Source organism: Chelon labrosus, assembly GCF_963514085.1.
Source record: "Chelon labrosus genome assembly, chromosome: 2".
NCBI classification, from domain to species: domain Eukaryota; kingdom Metazoa; phylum Chordata; class Actinopteri; order Mugiliformes; family Mugilidae; genus Chelon; species Chelon labrosus.
In genome coordinates this window covers 6,989,383-7,003,797 of record NC_140338.1, presented here as the reverse complement: position 1 = coordinate 7,003,797, position 14,415 = coordinate 6,989,383, and positions in this window count along the sequence as shown.

The following is a 14,415-nucleotide window of genomic DNA, read 5'->3' as shown; positions in this document are numbered from 1 at the left end:
ATACACATACGTGCCTGCAATGAAATTGAACAAATAAATGTATTACTTATCCAAAAATACCTGGCAACTATGCAGCCATCCTTATAAAGTGTAAACACACACAGCATTTTTATTTTATTTTATTTTTTAATTATTCCATCTTCAATTTTTTGTTCCGTGATTTGGCCCAAACCAGAACAATCAGTAGTATTATTATTATTATTTATTTATTTATTGAGCAAGGAGGAGTGATGATGATGATGATTTCCATTTTTGTAGTTGTTGATACTGAGAACACATCTGGGCATCCAGCATTTAATGTCAGCCGAGTAGGATGGTGCAGAAGACAATGGTTCTAGTTAAGTGTTGTTCACACAGCAGTGGCAATGGATGTTGTATTTACTGGTTGTTTCAAGTAAATGCAAAAGAGTAGAGGACCCACAATGGAGCCTTGCGGAACTCCACAGATATGTGAAGCACTTGAAGAGGACAGTCTAAGCATTTCTACTGAGACTGATCTATTTGTCAAAAAGAAAACAGACCACTTAAGAGCAGCATTACCAGTAACAATAAAGATAATCCAGTTGGCTAAACATGTATAGGTAGGTAACATCATTTCAAAGAAATATGTCTAGGATGTATGTGGGAATTTATTCTGTTGAAATTTTTAAAGACCTTAGCTCTGAGGTGAACAGTAGGCCATTAGAAACTTAAACCCAGGCTGTTTTTTTCTGTGAAAAGCATGGAAACCAGTTGGAAACTGGAAGCATGCACATCAAATTATTACTAGCAGAGTCAGAACAGGTGACAGCAGATCAGGAAACAAAACCTGTTTGTTGCTCTTGTGAACCATCTCATGCCTCAACGGGCAAACACTCCATCACCTAGCACGTTAACATCACAGGCACTCCAAATTTAAATGCAGGCTTATTACCAAGCATTTGAAGGCAACATTAACATGAGATAAGTTCTTCCAACTAACACATCTCTAGACTTCCCTTTCTGATTCCCTCCATACCCATCCAGAAAAATCTGGAAATAAATCCAGGACTCAGAAGCTTCAGGCCACTACATTTCTTTCCTCTGCTACCTTTAAGCAACACGGTACAATAAAACACAGTGAGGCAACTCCCTATCACTGCATAAAGTATAGTGTATAATAGATGGCGATATGAATAACAGCATTGTGCTGGAAAGGTCAGAAAAAAGTTGCCTTAAATTGCATGTCAGCGTCTGTCTCGTGGATAATACCGAGGTATTATGCCCTACACTGCAGTACTCATTTTCAGGTCGTGGGGTTAAATCTTTTCTTTTCTTTCCCACTGAATAGATGCACATGCACACATGCACATACTCACACACACTACTTTCTCCCTGGCTGTCTGGTAAAAGTGATATCTAATAGCCTGAAAAACAACTTAAGATACTGAACGGTGTATTAGATTCCCACTATTCTTTGGAAGTGTGATAGTTCCTATTTCGGGTGATTAATTCAACAGACACGTCATGAAGTGCGGGTGAACAAATGATTTAAACCTTTTTAATCTGAAACTCACATTCAAAACAGAACAACAGCCACTGGTTTAATTTCTTTTTGTTTTCTATTTGATTTCATCTGATCATTTTGTCAAAATGTTTGTGACAAAAAAGGTTGTGCTTGAACTCCAGTGACATTGTTTTGAATTTTACCCATGGCTGTATCAATGTTCAATGCATTAAGTTATAGCTTATACAAACCCAACCTTCCTTATAGCTGCTACTTCATTTTCCCTACTGTTGATTCATCATCAATGAATTTCTCCTCAATGCATGTGTAAAAGCAACCATAGTAAATATTTAACTTACCTATTTCTTTAATACTTATTTTATCCCTGTTTTTACTCAGTGCACAGGTCTGCACAACCCAGTGTCCACATTGGCTCCTCTGCAACCTATCCGTAACACCCTTTGCTGCACAGGTTTGCATGTATCTATGGGTGAAGCATAAATGTGCTGCAATGCGCCACGACCAGCACTTGCCATGAGCTGTTGAATGAAGAACTGTTGGAAGCGTGCAGCCTGTCGGCATGACCCAACATCTATCTACCCACCCAGCATCCCAAGCATTTTGCAGCTTCAATTATTAATGGCCTTTGTTTAAAAAAATATATTTGCACTGTATACCGAGGCAGAAATCGCTCAACTGTTGTATTTAGAAGCAAAGGGAGTGTTTTGCTGGGGTTTCAGTGTTATTCCCTATCTCTCATTACTGTGCAGGTTTGTTACCATCACACGGTAATTACAGAACTGCTGGCGGCCGCGGGACTCGTTTCCACCCACTGACACATCTGCCCTCCCAGGTGTTGACAGGAGACGGAGCCCCCGCACTGCCTGGAAGTGACACTGACATATGTGATGAAGGTCCCCCGAGCTTATAAAAGCCGATCTCTGCTACTGTAGGATGAGTAAAACACAAAATGATACACCATCACCTTTGAAAAAACAGTATTGATTAAAATGTTGTGTTTTTTTATTTTTTTTCTGTGAGTATTGATCTATTCAGCTTTTTAACTTGCAGCGTGACTGGTTGTCCCAATTGAACCTTAACGTCTGTTTGCACTGCTGGAGATTGTAGTGCATGTTGTGTGTCATGTACACAGTATGCAATTTATTTGGTTCAGTAATTATTTTAACATAAAGCTGCCAGGAGATTTGTCATCTTGCCTAGACATTCCTGCAAACGAGGCTGAAGATATAGATATAGCCACGTGATCCGTCTCCATCATAGCAATCGCCGTTCGACTGCACAACCACCACACTAAATGTTCGACACTGCCTCCATGAACAGTGAGTGATGCATTATTTCAGCCAGTAATAGGCCTTAAACATGTAACCCGTGTGCAATGTCCTGGGTAAATTGTGTTTTTTAAAAGATGCAAACGTGTAAACAAAGGGAGGGAATACACATAGCAGACGGGTCTATTTTAAAAGGGGTGAAGAGGCTGGTTTACAGCTTAAAATAGGGATGTCAGATACTTGCTTCGAGGATGTAATTAATTGCACGGTGCCCCCGTGAAGCCGCCTTAATCTGCCTCTGCTGTTTCCTGTTGTCACCGAAGATAAAGAATGTAGATCAATGTGTGCAGATGACTCGCTGCCGTTCATCAAGGGAGGGACGGAGAGTTTGGATTTGTTGCGCCTCTGCTGTATTTTACAAGTTCCAACTTTTTGACTTTTGCCAGAGCTAATTGTCAACCTGTCAAAACAGTCGTTATGTGCAATAAATTCAAAAACAATTTGGAAAAATTTGATTTCACAAGCAAGGGATAATCTAGAAGTGTGTTCGTACAGTGACAAAGTACGGCAGCACATAAAGGTGGAACAGTAATTAATGCAGTAAATATGCACACACATTTAAAATAAAGAGTAAAAACACAGATGAGTTATCCCAGCAGTAATTCAGCAGTTAGTTACTTAAGGTGTTTAATTAAATGGCAGATGTATCACTGACAGTTTAGCAACAGCTGCTTTAATGTAGAGTTGCAAAGTGGGAAATGCTGCTAGTTCTGTGTAGTTTTTTATTATTCAACAAAATGTAGAATCATAGCTGCTGAATTCAACCAAAACTAGCTCCAAGACTTGAAGTGAAATAATCTATGAACTGTGGCACGTTCGAAATCTGTCCTATTTTTTTTTTTTTAAAGAAACAGACTATTTTACATTCATATGCTTTACTTTGTCACACCTGGATTATTGCAATACAATAAATTCAACCTGTCTGGCTTCTACCCAGAAAGAGTAAAATATCATATCACTCTGGTTTTAACAAGTTTCCACTGGCTCCCTGCATGGTTTAGAATTGATTTTAAAATCTACTGATTACTCTTCATGGCCGTGCATCCAGCTATATTACTGACCTTGAACACCAGATGTGCCACTGTGTACTTTTAAATCCTTGGAAAAAGGTCTATTGTCTGCTCCAGGGGCCCGGCTGAAAACAAACGGGGACAAAGCGTTTGCAGTTTGGGCCCTTTGTGAAGTTGACGGATCTATTTTAAATCTCTCTTAACTGAGTTTTATGTGTTATGATCTACTGTGACCAACCAAATTTCCCATGTGGATCAAGTCTAAGTCTAAGTTTGTGGCCAGTAGATGAATGTACGTTGTGTTTTAATGCTCACTTTTGAATCTATTTCAACCTAGACTTGCATAGTCGGACTGAATTATTTTTAGAATATGAGGAACTCACCATGTGGATTTAACCATGGGCCGTGAAGGTAGGGGGCAGTTAGATAGTCATATGACCAATTTGAGCCATTGTTTTGCAAACAAAATCGAATAAGTGGTCTTCAGATGGTGTGTATGACTACACTGACGTTACGCATATATAAAAATAAGTAATACGATTTGATTGGTCCAGCAGATTTATTCTAGAGCATAATCAGTTCCCAACAAAGCAATTCCAGACTAACTTTCCACCACAAACTTTCTGTGTGTTGGGAACCATCTCTTCACACCATTTTGTAATAAAGCTTAAGAAGTAGAAAACCAAAATAATGTGAAATAATAAAATAATAGACTGCTGTAGAATGATAATAATTAAGGCTTTCACATGCCACAGAGAAAATAGTTAATTCCTTTGTTGAAAAACACTGATTAGTACAGATTTGCAAAAGAAATGCAAGTGAATCAAAAGGTGTTTTGCATATGGACCACCAAACAGGAAGAATTTGAGACCATCTGAAGCATTCACACAACAAAGTTTAAAATGAACAAAAAAAAGATCAACAAAGGATGAACGCAACCAAAGTTGCCTCGCTCATTTGCTGTGCCTAATTCTTCCCTTGTCTGACCGGAGGCGAGCTGTTTCATTATGCGAGCATGAAAGTTGTCTTTTGAATCGATTTCAAGCGTAGAAGGCAGAAGAGTTGTTTTCCTTTTTTCTTTTTCTTTTTCTTTTTTCTGCTCCCCAACACTCGCGAAGTGTTCAATCACACGTTGACACAATCCTTTTCGGTGAGGATTTATACCACTGACTATACAGCAGATATCTCACTTGTCTAACTCTCACTCTTAAACAATGTTGCAGTTCAGTCATCATTTATGCCCTCACCCTTAAATGTTGATACACAAGCAACAACCTTTAACAAGACTGAAGTTTACATAATGTCAGTGAACACAACTAAAAAATTACTACTATTTAGTATAATACCACAGTTCCGGTATGGCAAACTTATTTACACATAGATAGATAGATAGATAGATAGATAGATAGATAGATAGATAGATAGATAGGTGGTGTCATGTAGAGAGTGGTGGACATTGTTCATGATGGTCCGGATTTTGTTCAAGGTCCTTGCATGTGCCACCAATGTCAGGGACTCCAGGTCTGTCCCTACCTCAGAGCCCACCTTCTGTATCAGTTTGTCGCGCTGTGAGGTGCCCTTCTTCTTAGTGCTGATTAACCAGCACACCACAGCATAGAAGAGGGTAATGGTAGAACATATCCAGCAGCTTCCAGCAGTTCTTAACTGAAGCTGCTGGACACTGAGTCTATGTTAGCCGACCAGTCCAGTCCAGGTACTTATACGTGCCATTAGTTTTGCGTTGTAACTGTGTCCACCTGATGAATGCCACTAACTCCATTTAGCTGCTAATTGCTCAACTGTATTCACCAGCAAGTCGCTAACTTGGTATGGCAGCTGGTGAGGAAGTATCTATCCAATGAATGTTTAATGAAAACTCTTTCTCTACATTTCCCTCGGTCGCTGGCGCTGCTTTGGCCGATGCATACACTCTGGTTAGAAGAGTCTTCCATCACCAGATGCAGTCACCGAGGTTAATAAAGTCAGGAATCAGGCAAATAATGATGTTTCTGGTGTGTGTACAATTGTGAAAACTGTATTTATCTTAAAAATGATTGATTCATCCCCCACTCTTGATTAATAACTCTCCCCACTCTATGCAAACAAAATAGCAGAATTTCAATGAAGGCAAAAACAAACAAACAAAATAAAGTGATCTATGTCTCAGTTGGGTCTGCTTTTGCGATGCAGGCTGCTAATAAGGAAGCATTGTTACATAAAGTATGCGCCGCAGCCCTAAATGGAAGCGGGGAGGCGGACACCGGGGCTTTCGCTGACAAGTCGTCCTGCAGACGAAGAGGAGGCGTCGAGGAGACGGCGAGGAGGCCCCCGGAGGAGGCAGAGCTGAGAGTTAATGATCTTTCTGTATGCAAAGGCCACGGTTCAAAAGGCGCTCGGATGATAGGAAGTGGCAAAACCCCATTAACTCCGTGACAGAGTCTGCCACGAGTAATATGCTCCCTTCCGTTTTCTTCTTGTCTCTTCTTTCTTTTGTCCTGTTTCCCATTCTCCATCTCTCACTGAGGCCATCTTCCACCCTGCCTCTCTCACCTCTTCTGTTTCTGTTTTTCACTTGGGGTATCTCTCATTCTTTCTCATGCTTCTTTTCCTGTTCCCCTTGTTTTTTTCTCTCTCTGTTTATCTCCCCTCCCTGTCTGTTTTTCTTATCTCTCTTCACCTATTTTCCTTCCTGTCTTCTGCCTCTCCCTTGTCATCTGTTGTGTCCCTCGGTCTGTTTTCCCCTTATCCTTTATCATTTAGCTCTCTGGGCGTTTGCTCCTGTCTCTTGTACATCTTGTCTTTTTTTTTTTGCCCCTCCTCCCCCCGGTCCACTTCTCCCCCGTCTCTTCACACATTCACAGATTCAGTTTCGGTATGCACTCTTTGATTGTGAATGATGGAGGTTACGTTTCAGTTAATTCATGTACGGTTCACAGTAATCCCATAAAACCAGATCACATGATTTACTTGATATTGCCTAGAGTTGCTTTCATTTAAAGGAAACATCTCCGCGGTGCCAAAATGTGGCTCGACTGAGTTGTTGCGATGGTGGTTGTTGGTTTTAGCCTCATTATTTTATTTTAATTTAATGTCCAAACTCCATTATCAATGATGGCAGAAACATGTAATTCACTCTTTTTGTTCTTGGGCCATATAAATGTCTTTGTAACGTACCTCATAAAGATGCACAAGGAAGTTTATCCAGAATTATGAGTCATTTTGAAAACCTAAAGTTCATGATAGACCCTTTTATGAGAGCATATAATATCTGGAAATGTTTATTATTATTATTTCTTTTAACCTTTATTTATCCAGGAAAGTCCCATTGAGATTAAGAACCTCTCTTTCAAGGGAGTCCTGGCCAGGACAGTCAAAAAATTACAAAATTACACAGTTAACACACAGACAAATAAAAGGAAAAATAAGTAGATTAGAAAAAACAAGTGCATATTGTGAAGTCAGCCTCAGGTAGTCTCAGTTTGTTAGGATTTAAAAGTGCTCAGTGATATGAACTCAATTAGTTTCCAGTCGCACATGGACAAATGCCCTTTTTCCCAATTTGATTGTGCAGTATTTCACACGAGTGAAAAGTGTACCGATAGTGTGGTTCACTGAGCAAACACAAATGCAAAGCATGTACAGTCTCACTCATTTTCTGAACCTACTTTCAAAATAGCAATAATTTATCTTTGGATGATAGTTTATTATAAGGTCAGATGTACTATGCCAATGCATTGGCAGTGTTTACCACATACCCTTTTTATTACTTGTAATGTACAGTCATTTGGACCGTGACACTCATCAGAAAGTGACACTGATTCACATGACGCCTGAGGGAGGAGGATATCTCATTTTGACCATGAATGTGTTTTCCCTGCGTCTCTTGATGCATTTTATAGAGGGAGGGCCTAAAATGCAAGGGTGATGCCACTGGTGGAAGTATGTAAAGAAAAACAGCCGTGGCCCTGATATGCCCAGCAGATGACCTGAGGCTGTATCACCTCTCTTGTCACCTGAGCTCCACATACACACCTATCCACCTGCTCCCAGTTCATCGTCGGCTCCCTTCCACATGTACAGTCACTGCCATTTTACAGCCTGTCACGGACCATGCCATCACTGTTTCAATCCTGCCTGTGTGTGTACTCTGCGGTGAAGTCAAAACACACATGGTCCCACAACCTACCCACTGCTTATGCTGATTCCTAGTCGTCACACCAACTACATACACGTATGACTCATGTAAGAGGCAGTGCAGCCCAAAACTAAGTAAACTGGCAGTGTAGTATAAGAGGCATGCAGTCACCTCAATGTGTGTGGAATTTTACAGTCTCAACTTTTTGGATTCCCACTTGCTATTGGCACATTGGAATGCACATCAAGGGCCAATCCAAATGAAGGAGACTCTGTGAACAGAGTACCGATGGAATCCCAGCCAGGGCTCTCTGGGCATGCCCTGACTACCTGGTTGGAGCGTTTGCCAACATCTTTAACTTCTTAGTCAGTCTTGGGTCCCCACCTCCTTCAAGGCCTCTACTATCATTCCAGTCCCAAAGAAACCAGCAGTCTAAATGACTGTCGCCCTGTAGCACTGACATCAGTCATCATGCAGTGCTTCGAGTGTTTTGTCAAAACCTGCATCCCCTATAGAACAAACAGGTCCACAGGCGATGCCATCGCCCCGGCAACGCACACTGCTCTCACCCACATGGAAAGAGGAAACAGAGAACACTCTTCATCAACTGCAGCTCAGCATTCAACACCAAATACCTTTTTCCTGCTCCCCGACATTCGCGAATATCGGGTGTTCAGTCACACGTTGACACAATCTTTTGGGTCTTTTTTTCCATCTACAGTGAGGATTTATACCACTGACTATGCAGCAGATATCTTACTTGTCTAACTCACATTCTTAAATGCTGATAAGAAATACACAAGCAACAACCTTTAAGGAGACTGAAGTTTACATAATGTCAGTGAACACAACTAAAAAAGTACTACTACTTAGTAGAATACCACAGTTAAGGTATGGCAAACTTACTCACCATCTTTAAATTTGCTGATGACATGACCACCTTGGGTCTTATCTCAGACTATGACAGGACCACCCACAGAGAGGAGGTAAAAGTACTGGCCAGCTGATGCCAAGACACCAACCTCTCACTGAATGTCAGAAAAAACTAAAGAGATGGTTGTGGACTGCAGGAGACAACGGGGAAGTGGACACGCTTCTATCCATATTGGTGATGCTGAAGCGGAGAGGGTCACTCGATGTGCACATCACAGAGGACTTGTCCTGGCCACTGCACACTGACACTGGTCAGAAAAGCTTGCCAGAGGCTTTATTTCCTGAGGAGACTGAGACATCCTCATAAACCTCTTCAGGGCCACCTTCGAGAGCCTGCTGACAGGTTACATCACAGCATGGTGAGGGAACTGCTCCAGTCAAAGCCGGAAAGCTCTACACAGGGTGAAGGAAACAGGCACAATATATCACTGGAAACAGTCTCCCATCCATTCAGGACAGTTATCAGAAATGGTGCCAGAAGAAGGCACACAGCATAATCAGGAACTACAGCCACCCCGCTACAGGAGCCTGTCTGCACAAACCAAAAGAATGAGGGCAGTTTTTACGACCAGGCCATCAGACTCCTCAACATTGCAAGGGTCAAGAATATAGAAGTACTGGTAGTTGCAAAGGTGTCCAATGTGTAGAGCAAGTTTTCCAACACCGGTGCCTTGATGGGCGTCAGCAAGTAGTCATTAAAATACGTATTACACTTAATAATCAATGTCGCATATGTAAAACAAAAAGCAACAGCCAGGAAACATAACTTTGGTAATACCCAAACTCCCAATACCAAAACCTTAGGGTAAAGTGTGCTTTCCCCAAAAAACAACAACTGTGTATTTAACAGCTCATCAAGAAGGGATCCTGCCTGGAGACAGGGGTTGTGCCTGTGGGCAGTTTTACCTGAAAAGGTAGAAGGTTGCACCAGACAGGGGATGTGCATTTGTTACATACTCTGACGTGTATGCAGTGTGGGCTTACTTGTGGTTCCTAGAGTTTCTAAAAGTAGAATGGGAGGCAGAAACAGCTCCCAATTTAGGTTTCAGAGGGAGTTACTCTCACTATATCTAATATTAAGCCTAAAATGACCAATAACCATCCCTTAGTTAAAGTGCTATAGGCCTAGGCTGCTAGGGGATGCCCCATGACGCACTGAGCACCTATCCTCTATTTTCCTCTCTCTTCATCTATCCATGCATTTGTGTGGTACTACTGTATGGCTCATCCTTAATTCTCTCTCTCTCTCTCTCTCTCTCTCTCTCTCTCTCTCTATCTATTCCCCCTCCCCATTTCCTTTCTGTGAATGTCACTGGCCTGGAACTGCATGCTTCTAATCTGCAGAGGTGCATTTTTCTAATCTGTGGTCCTGGCCCCACCAACCTGCCCATTGTTGACCTTGCTTACAGTTATCTGTTCCTACCTAAATGCTATGCATAATTCTCTGGTTGTAATACCTTATATATTCATACATTATGGCAGCCAACTCACCTGAAATATAATAACTATGGCCTCTGACAGACCTTTATGCTTCGGTTCTCTGGGTCATTCATGTAACCCTGGGTATACAGTGTGCTCAAGTTATTAATTATAAAATTAATATTTTGGATGCAACTTCATTACATTGTTTAAAACTATCTCCCATAAATCATTCTTCACCTTGTATCATGTACTTTTGTTTGTGTCATAAATGTTGCACGTATGCTTTATCCAGATGTACTGTATGTTTAAATGTGTCTGCTTGCTTCTGCTTCTCTCTTCTCCACCTCCCCTCCCTTCTTTTTTTCTGTCTGTCTCTGCACGGCTTGCCTCAAACAGATGGGTCCTCCCATAAGAGCCAGGTTCTGCTCAACGTTCCTGTTAAAAGGGAGTTTTTCCTTGCCGCCTTCACCGGCTCTGTAAAGCATCCCCTAGACAGCTCGGATTATTGACACAGCATGCACATTCCCCTGTGAATTAAAGCATGATGTTCTGTACCATGTCAGTATTTTATAAAGATGTAGACTGTGCAGATTGTGCAGTGTCAGGCTCATGTACACATGTATGAGTTGCCTTATAACACAGTTTGGTTGGGGTTTTCTTTGTAAGGGAACCAGATGTGCAGTCACACTCTCCTCATCACCAGTGTCCTCATCTTGGTGCTGGCCGCAGTGTGACGACATCACCGGCCACTGCTCCCACACAAACATGGGCAATATGGGGAAATTACACCACAGGGTTGTGTTACAATGTACCTATGACTCAACAAGCTCTTTTTCTCAAAAATCTGAACACATTCTCACTCACTAAAGCACGTTTTGTAGCTCAGTTAAATACAGTTACAGTGCAGATGTAACTGCGTACACACAAAGAATCAGTCGTTAACGCTTGTTGCTTATGATGATGAAGCTAATATAAACCCGTTGATACCAACAATCAATGGAAATGATGTGAAAGGCAGAGGAGGGAGAGTATAAGAGGAACACGAGATAGAGCAAGTCCAAGAACAGTTGTATTTAAAAAAGCTGAGTCTACTATCAACCTATCTATTTTACTTTTTCAGCAGTGTGTTTGTGTGTGTTTCCCCACTTATTTTGGCCCTGCACTTGGACGTTCTGTGTTAGAATATGCCAACGGCCTTTCTGAGTGGTTTCTGCATGTGTTTTGGCTTCCTTCAACGGTACAAAGACATGTTCGGTTAACTGCTATAGACGTATGAATTTATCTTCCATCTCATACCAGGCTTAGGCTTTTCATCGACACAGCAAGCACATTTCTCTGCGTGCCCGGAGTGCACACTCATCTCATTATTTTGTGGTTTTCTGGTGATTCTAAACTGGTCGCAGGTGTATGTGTGAGTGTTAACAGTTATTTGTCTCTTTGTCAGCCCTGCGATGGACTGGCAACCCTGCAGCTCTCCATCTGGGACAGCCTCCAGCCCCTGTGATCCTCTACACGATATTGGGTGGATGGCAAGTTGGCTTTGCAGTCCTGTTGATTTAGTCTAATAGAGTGACTGCAGTGATGAGGGTTTTCCAAATAGAATAAATACATCTGTGGTAAATTGCTCTTCTTCTTTTGATAATAATTATTAGCCCATCAGTGCTAAAGTACAATTAAAAGTGTGTATCAGACAGTGTTTAAGCTGAGACTTGGCTGTATTTAGCTATGATATAATAAATTTTACATACATAACAGCTGTTTCATGACATGGTTTGCATTGCCTGTGTTGAATTGTGATCTCACGAGTCTGATTTGCGTTATCTGATTTTTCTACTTCCTGTTTAATTTGTTCTCAAGACGCTCAATCTCAGTGGAGCTACCCGTTAAATGTATGACAGCTGTTTAAAACTTGTTTGATGTGCTTTTATTCTTGTTTTTTACCCTCAGCGTCAACTAAAATTGTTTCTGCACGATCGGCCCCAATATGTTGGCTGTTTTACCACTATAATGTCAGTTTTGACATCAGAACTAAAGGAATCTTTCGAACGAAGGGTCTTCGGTCATACAAGAATCTGGTGAACAACTTCGTCTCACGGTGCGGAGCAAACCAAGGAGATGGTAGTGGGTTAGCGGAGGTTTAACATCTGCTGGAACCTGCTGGACATGCTGTACCAGACTATCATTGCCAGTGCCCTCTTCTATGCTGTGGTGTGCTGGGGAGGCAGCACTAAAAAGAGGGACACCTCGCGGCTGGACAAGCTGAAACAGAAGGCCGGCTCCGTGGTAGGGACAGAGCTGGAGTCCCTGACATGGGTGGCAGACGCAAGGACCTTTAGCAAACTCTGGTCCATCATGAACAATGTCCGCCACCCATAATCAGGCAAAGAAGCTCTATCTATTCATGTGTCCAAAAAGTTTGTCATACCGGGACAGTGGTATTGTACTAAGTAGTAGTACTTTGTTAGTTGTGTTCACTGACATTATGTAAACTTCAGTCTTGTTAAAGGTTGTTGCTTGTGTATTTCTTATCAGTATTTAAGGGTGAGAGCATAAATGATAACTGAACTGCAACACTGTCTAAGAGTGAGAGTTAGACAAGTGAGATAGTCAGTGCATAGTCAGTGTCATCTATCTATCTATCTATCTATCTATCTATCTATCTATCTATCTATCTATCTATTTATCTATCTATCTACAATGCCCAGTCTACAGGATTGATTGCAACTTTGTTGTGCAACTCATGTAGATTAATGTATGGTTATATGTCATAGAATGGACTGAGAGCAGAGACTCAAAGGTAGGGCCGCGGACAAGGCATGACACACAAGATGCACCCAGCAAGACACACACTAATGGCCAGGAGTCAGCCATTTAGTCCCTGTCATACCCGGCGAGCTTCAAAATGCCACCAACTGCGTGCATAGAAATCATCAGAGGGAGCGACAGAACAGGTCCAGTTGTTATTACAGATGAAGGAGTCGACATGGTGGGGATCTCTGTCGGAAAATAAGAAATCACAACACACAACACTGGTGTTTCTGTGCATTTAATTCAGGATCTACAGATGAGCTCACGGCACAGACAAAGCATCAAGCATTCAGAGTGGCAAATGAGCAACGGATACACAGTGTGGATGTGTTTCATACTTCTTATCTAGTGGAGGTCACGTTGTTCACTCCTTTCAGCTGTCTGTCTGGCTCCCAGACACAGGCCCTGAAAGAACATATGACAGAGACACCTCAATAGACTTACAGGTTAAAGCAGCATCTAAACCATGCAAATTGATTGCTTGAAAATTTTCCTTGACAGCAGGCGACTGAAAAAGCACTGCGCTCCTTATTACCCATTAAAAGTTAAAATAGCAGATGGCAGCGTTTTGACAGAAAGCACAGTGACCAGTTGGCCAGAGGCCCAAACAAACAAAAGCACGCAGTGCCATGTCACACATTTATATCCAGACCGTTTGACTTATTACACAACACATCAAGTGTAGAGAAGAAGGGACGAGATGAGTCTCTCATCCCACACACGGACTTTAATCAATTAGATGGCCCCGACCCCATGGCTTGACAGTTTTCCGCATCCCACCTCCCAAAGTGACGGAAAGAAAAAAGGAGATTTAAGGACAGGGGTGGGAGAAAACAGACTAACAACCGCCTGCCGGATTGGTGTTGACAAATGAGCTTGGTAACGGGGCATTAGCCTTTTGCTGTCACAGGGAAAACCCTGCGAAACAACATCCAGGCCTTTGCTTACTGTCAAATTGGCCTAACCGCTATCCGTCTCACCTAGTAAACCAAATTGAGACAGTGAACGTTCAGGTGGATTTAGAGACTTAAGAGGTTTTGTTTTCTACCATTAGCTTTTTCCTTTTTCTTTTTTTCTTTTTTTTTGCAATGCTAATGCTACCTAGCTGCTGATTAGTATCACTGTGATATCGGCCTCCTTCCCAAAAGACTGAGCATATTTCAAGGCTTACACACTATCCATGGGGCAGAACAGCAAGAGCGATATTAGGTTAAATATTTCAGCTGCAAAAAAGGTGCAGGACTCGCAACCCCACCTGAACCACACAGAGTAAAATCCTGGTTCACATACATA